Here is a 6,000-nt window from a genome sequence, read left to right as displayed (position 1 = left end):
AATCACCGATCAGGACCGGAGGGTTTATCCTCTCGGCTTCAGGGAGTGCTGCTGACAGACAGCCCTTACTGTCAGCCCTCCTCCACTTTTTTTGAAGATAACCGCCTTGTCCAAGCTCACGCCAGCTTCCTGGGGCAGCCTACATCGAATGATTTGTCTGCACAGGAGCATAAAGACTCTGTCCAGCTCACTCTATTTTGGGAGAATTCTGAAGGGTCACCCAGCTTCAGAACCACCCCTCAGGGATTAGCTGAGGATTTGTTGTGATGATTTCTCCTGTGTCCAATCCCGCCTCCTTCCCTCCCTTCCACAGGTGTTAATTTCAAGATCCTCCCCAATAGACATCCCACATGCTGGTCCTTGCGTCATTCTGCTTCCCTGGGAACGCAACCTGCCAATGTGAGTTAAGAGGTCTTTAAGGGAGGGAATAAAAAGTAAGATTGGTTGGGGTGGTGGTGGTGATAACTCAGACTAGGTTGGGAGGAGAGATCAGTTAGGAAACTGGAGCAAAATTCCAGGTGAGAGACAGTGACGTCCTGGATGAGTGTGGAGGCAAAGGGAACTCTGTGTGTGCTCATCAGCTTCTCCATAACAGCCTCATGGAGAGAAGGTCAATATTCCTGGAGAGACCTCATCCACTGCATGGACTTAAAAGAAGTCCTTCCTCATGATATGGCCCAAATCATTGCATTCTTGCCCTTCATTTCTAATCTGATTTTATAGAACGAGTCTGCTTTCTTACCAAAAATATGTTCTCTGTTTCCCTGGTGAGCAATCAGCTTTGGGAAGCAACAGATTTGATCAATCATTCTTCCCCAAACAAGAGGCCCACTGTCCTGGGAAGCCTACCCTAGGAAGTGTTCTTTCCATTTTTCCTTGAACACCTCCAACACCAAGGGCTCATGACCTTGCAAAACAGTATATTCTCACTCTTAGCAGAGATCATTATGTTAAGCCTGAAACTGCCCAGAGCTTTCACTTGGTTCTGGTTCTGAGGCCTGATTATTGGCATCCCTTTATCTCACCTAGTTTGCTCAACAGTAAAATGGAGATAAAAATACAATCTATCTTATGAGGTTGTGAAAAAAATGTTGAAAGCATACCTGGCACATGGTAAATGCTTAATAAAGGTAGATATTATGGATGTTAGATGTCAATCGAATATATCCCTTCAAAAAGCACTACATGGTACTTCCCTGGTGGCACAGTGTTAAGACTCCATGCTCCCAATGCAGGGGGCCTGGGTTTGATCCCTGGTCAGGGAACTAGATCCCACATGCACGCCACAACTAAGGAGCCGGTGAGCCTCAACTAAGGAGCCAGAGAGCCACCGCTAAGACCTGGCGCAACCAAATAAATAAATATTAAAAAAAAAAAAAGCACTACATGATGGCATGTGCCCTCTTCAGAGGAGAGGGAAAGAGATAGAGTTGTGCTGCCATTGAGTTTTGAGTGGATATGGACCGGGCCTTTTTGAATTAAATGTATGTTAAGCACAGATATGGTGTGTGGACTCTCGTTCAGGACATGTGGAGGGTATAATCAAGGTGTCTCCCAGGGCTTATTTCTGCCTACTTAGAAGAAGAAAGTATTTGCTTTCCATTTACCAAACAGCCGGCTAGCATAATAAGAAGGGATTGATTTTCTCAGCATTCCATTAGCTCGAATCTTTAAAGAGAGCATAATGCACTCCAGTGGGAAGAGGAATTGCATCATCCAGGAGCAGGAGTGGGATATGGAGAGGAATCTGGCTGGTGTTGCAGGTTTCAAAGGGGATAATCCTACTCTTCTCCACATTTACAGTATATGTTTTTTTAAAAAATTCTTTAAAGTCCGGCAGTTTATACCCACATTTCCGATCCAGACACACGTTTCATAAGCAGCTCAGCTGCTGATCAGTTACATAATAACGAGTGATTTTCATAAATCTAAACTTTTGCTCAGAAGAACCCAGTGGAAGAGTCTGCAGGGTGGTGGTTGGGGACAAGTCATCAGCAGTGGTGTCAAAACCCATTTGATTGATGCCATTAAACACCAGCTGTCTGCACACTATCAAACCACTGGTGGGAGAGAAAGAAAAATCCAGTTAATCCTCTGGTTGTTTTGTCTACCTGGAATTTACACAAGTGAATGTTAGAAACTGGGAGAAGGAAATTCTGCTTTCTGGAGAATTCAGTGATTTTTTTCCTCCATTGAAGAAAGGATGCTTCCTGGAGGTTTTTGTAGGAAATACAGTATAACCAGTTGGCAAATGTATAACAACACACAGGGGAGGTGCGGTGGTGGGGTGGGGGAATGGGGTGTCCTGATTTGTAGAAATTGCTCATTTCTGTTGTGTAGATACTTTCACATAGCCTATTTCAAACTATCAACTTGACATCACTGAATGTGACCTTGGGAAGAGATGGCACACCATTTTATAGGGTTTCCACCATCCAGATACAATAGACGTAAACAAACTCAAGAGTATAGATAATAGTGAAATGTAGTAAAATAATTGGGAAGTGGAAATTTTGAGTACTTATTATCTTTTTAAAAATATGTTTAATATAAGTTTATATAATTTATTTTTTAATTGAAGTATAGTTGATTTACAATGTGTTATTTCAGTTATACATATATATTCTTTTTCATATTCTCTTCCATTATGGTTTATTACAGGATATTGAATATAGCTCCCTGTGCTATACAGATGTCCTTGTTGTTTATCTATTTTATATATACTAGTGTGTATCTGTTAATCCCAAGCTCCTAACTTATCCCTCCCCCCAATAATTTAATTTTTAATTATGGCTGTGTTTAACAGCCAGCTCTCAGAATTCCTGAAATTATAACAACTACTAGTTCCTATGAGCCCATACAAGTGGCTCCAGCTCGCCATGACCCTTGTGGCACTTGAAGACAAAAGAACACATATTCCTTGGGGATCGGGGATGCAGGCATGTCAGCTTCTCTCAGGTCCAACCCCATGCCTAATCACTCACTTGCTCATTTTCTGTTTATTCAACAAATATCTACTGAGCATGTGTCGGACATTGCAAATCCTGACATGACCAAGAGGAGCTCGACGTGGACAAGGGAGCTGATTCCAGGGGAGTGTAATGAGATATGTGGCAGAGATGGAAACAGGCAAGGCAACAGGAAGGGAGAGTGGGCTCCTGGACTGGAGCCTGGGGGACTACCGGTTTGACCTCTGAGCCATTCTAACACAGTGGATCTTTCCCCTTATTGATACACTCTTCTCCCTCAGCTCCCAGAACACTGCCCTCTCCTGGTTTTCCTGATGCCTTGTTAGCTGCTCTTCCTTAGTCTCCTTTGTTGGCTCCTTCTCACCTCCACGACCTCTAAATGTTACAGTGTCCCAGATTCTAGTCCTTGCACTTCTTCTCTTTCCTACCTCCCCTCCTCAATGGTAATTTATCCAGTGTCATGGCTGTAGAGCACTCACTTCCAGCTCTGATCCCTCCTCTAAACTCCAGACTCATCCCTCCAATTGCCCACTTGAAAACCCTACTGGATGGCTTATAGATAAGTCAAACTGACCATGCTGAACCCCTGACCTTCTGTCCTCTAAAACTTGTTCCTCTCCATGCCCTCATCCCAGGAAATGGCAACTCTAGACTTCTAGTTGTTCAGGAGCTCAAAACCTGTAAGTCATTCTTGATGGTTCTCTTTCTTTAATCCCCCAAATCCAATCCATTGGCCAAGATTGGGGACTGTACCTTCAAAACACCCAAAATGCAACCACGTCTTAGCACCTCTACCACCTTCACTGTGGACCAAGCCATCATCATCTCTCACCTGGATATTGCAATAGCCTCCTAATAAAGTCTCCCAGTTTTCACTATTGTTCACCCCCCCATCACCTATTGTTGCATTTAAATTCACAGGCTACCATATGATATCATGATTTCTAATACAGGCATACCACAGAGATATTGCGGGTTCAGTTTCAGACCACTGCAATAAAGCAAATATCTCAATTAAGTGATTCACACAAATTATTTTTGTTTCCCAGTGCATATAAAACTTACGTTAACGTTACACTGTAGCCTATTAAGTGTGCAATAGCATTATCTCTAAAAAATGTACATGCCTTAATTTAAAAATATTTTATTGCTAAAAAATGCTAACTATAATCTGAGCCTTCAGTGAGTCGTAGTCTTTTTTGCTGTTGGAGGGTCTGGCCTCGCTGGCTGCTGACTGATCAGAGTGGTGGCTGCTGAGGGCGGGGATGGCTGACAGTTTCTTAAAATTAGACAACAATAAATTTTGCCACATCAACTGACTCATCCTTTCATGAACGATTCCTCTGTAGCATGCAATGCTGTTTGATAGCATTTTACCCACAGTAGAACTTCTTTCAAAATTGGAGTCACTCTTCTCAAACCCTGCCAGTGCTTTATCAACTAAATTTATATAATATTCTAAATCCTTTGTTGTCATTTCAACAAGCTTCACAGCATCTTCACCAGGAGTAGTTTCCATCTCAAGAAATCATTTTCTCTGCTCATCCATAAGAAGCAACTCCTCATCCATTCAAGTTTTATCATGAGGTTACAGCAATTCAGCCATATCTTCAGGCTCCACGTCTAATTCTAGTTCTCTTGCTGTTCCCACCACATCTGTAATTACTTCCTCCACTGGAGTCTTGAACCCCTCAAAGACATCCATGAGGTTTGGAATCAGCTTCTTCCAAACTCCTGTTAATGTTGGTATTTTGACCTCGTCCCATGAATCATGAATGTTCTTAACGTCATCTAGAATGGCGAATCATTTCCAGAAAGTTTTCAGTTGACTTCACCCAGATCCATCAGAGGGATCACTCTCTATGACACCTACAGTCTTAGGAAATGTCTTTCTTAAATAATAAGATTTGAAAGTTGAAATTACTCCTTGGTCCCTGGGCTGCAGAATGGGTGTTTTATTGGCAAGTATGGAAACAACATGAATCTCATTGTGTATCTCCCTCAGAGCTCTTGGGTGACCAGGTCCATTGTCAATGAACAGTCAGTCATATTTTGAAAGGAATCTTTTTTCTTCTGAGCAATAGGTTTCAACAGTGGGCTTAAAATATTCATTCAGTAAATCATGTTGTAAGTAGATGTGCTGTCATCCAAGCATTGTTGTTCCATTTATAGAACACAGGCAGAGTAAATTTAGCATGATTCTTAAGGGCCCTAGGATTTTAAGAATGATAAATGAGCACTGGCTTCAACTTCAAGTCACCAGCTGCATTAGCCCCTAAGAAGAGAGTCAGCCTGTCGTTTGAAGCTTTGAAGCCAGGCACTGACTTCTCCTCTCTGGCTATGAAAGACCTAGATGGTATTTTCTTCCAGTGGAAGGCTGTTTCATCCACATTGAAAATCTGTTGTTTAGTGTGGCTCCCTTCATTAATGATCTTGGCTGGATCTTCTGGATAACTTGCTGCAGCTTCTACGTCAGCACTCACTGCTTCACCTTGCACTCTGATGTCACAGAGTTGGCTTCTTTCCTTAAACCTCATGAACCAAACTCTGCTAAGCTTCACACTTTTCTTCTGTAGCTTCTTCACCTCTCTCAGACTTCATAGAATTGAAGAGAGTTAGGGCTTTGCTCTGGATTAGGCTTTGGTTTAAGGCAATGTGGTGGTTGGTTTGGTCTTCTATCCAAACCACTCAGACATTCTCCATATCAGCAATAAGGCTGTTTCACTTTCTTACCATTCGTGTGTACACTGGAGTAACACTTTTAATTTCCTTCAAGAATTTTTCCTTTGCATTCATTCACAACTTGGCTAATTGTTTGGTTCAAAGGGCCTAGCTTTTGGGCTGTTGACATGCCTTCTTCACTAAGCTTAATCATTTCTAGCTTTTGGTTTTAAATGAGACATGTGTGACTCATCTTTTCACTTGAACACTTAGAGGCCATTGCAGGGCTATTAATTGGCCTAATTTCAGTATTGCTGTGTCTCAGGGAATTAAGGAGACCCTCAGAGAAGGAGAGAGAGCAGTCAGAACA

Source organism: Pseudorca crassidens, chromosome 5 (assembly GCF_039906515.1).
Source record: "Pseudorca crassidens isolate mPseCra1 chromosome 5, mPseCra1.hap1, whole genome shotgun sequence".
Taxonomy (NCBI): Eukaryota; Metazoa; Chordata; class Mammalia; order Artiodactyla; family Delphinidae; genus Pseudorca; species Pseudorca crassidens.
Note: the sequence above shows the minus strand (reverse complement) of the source record.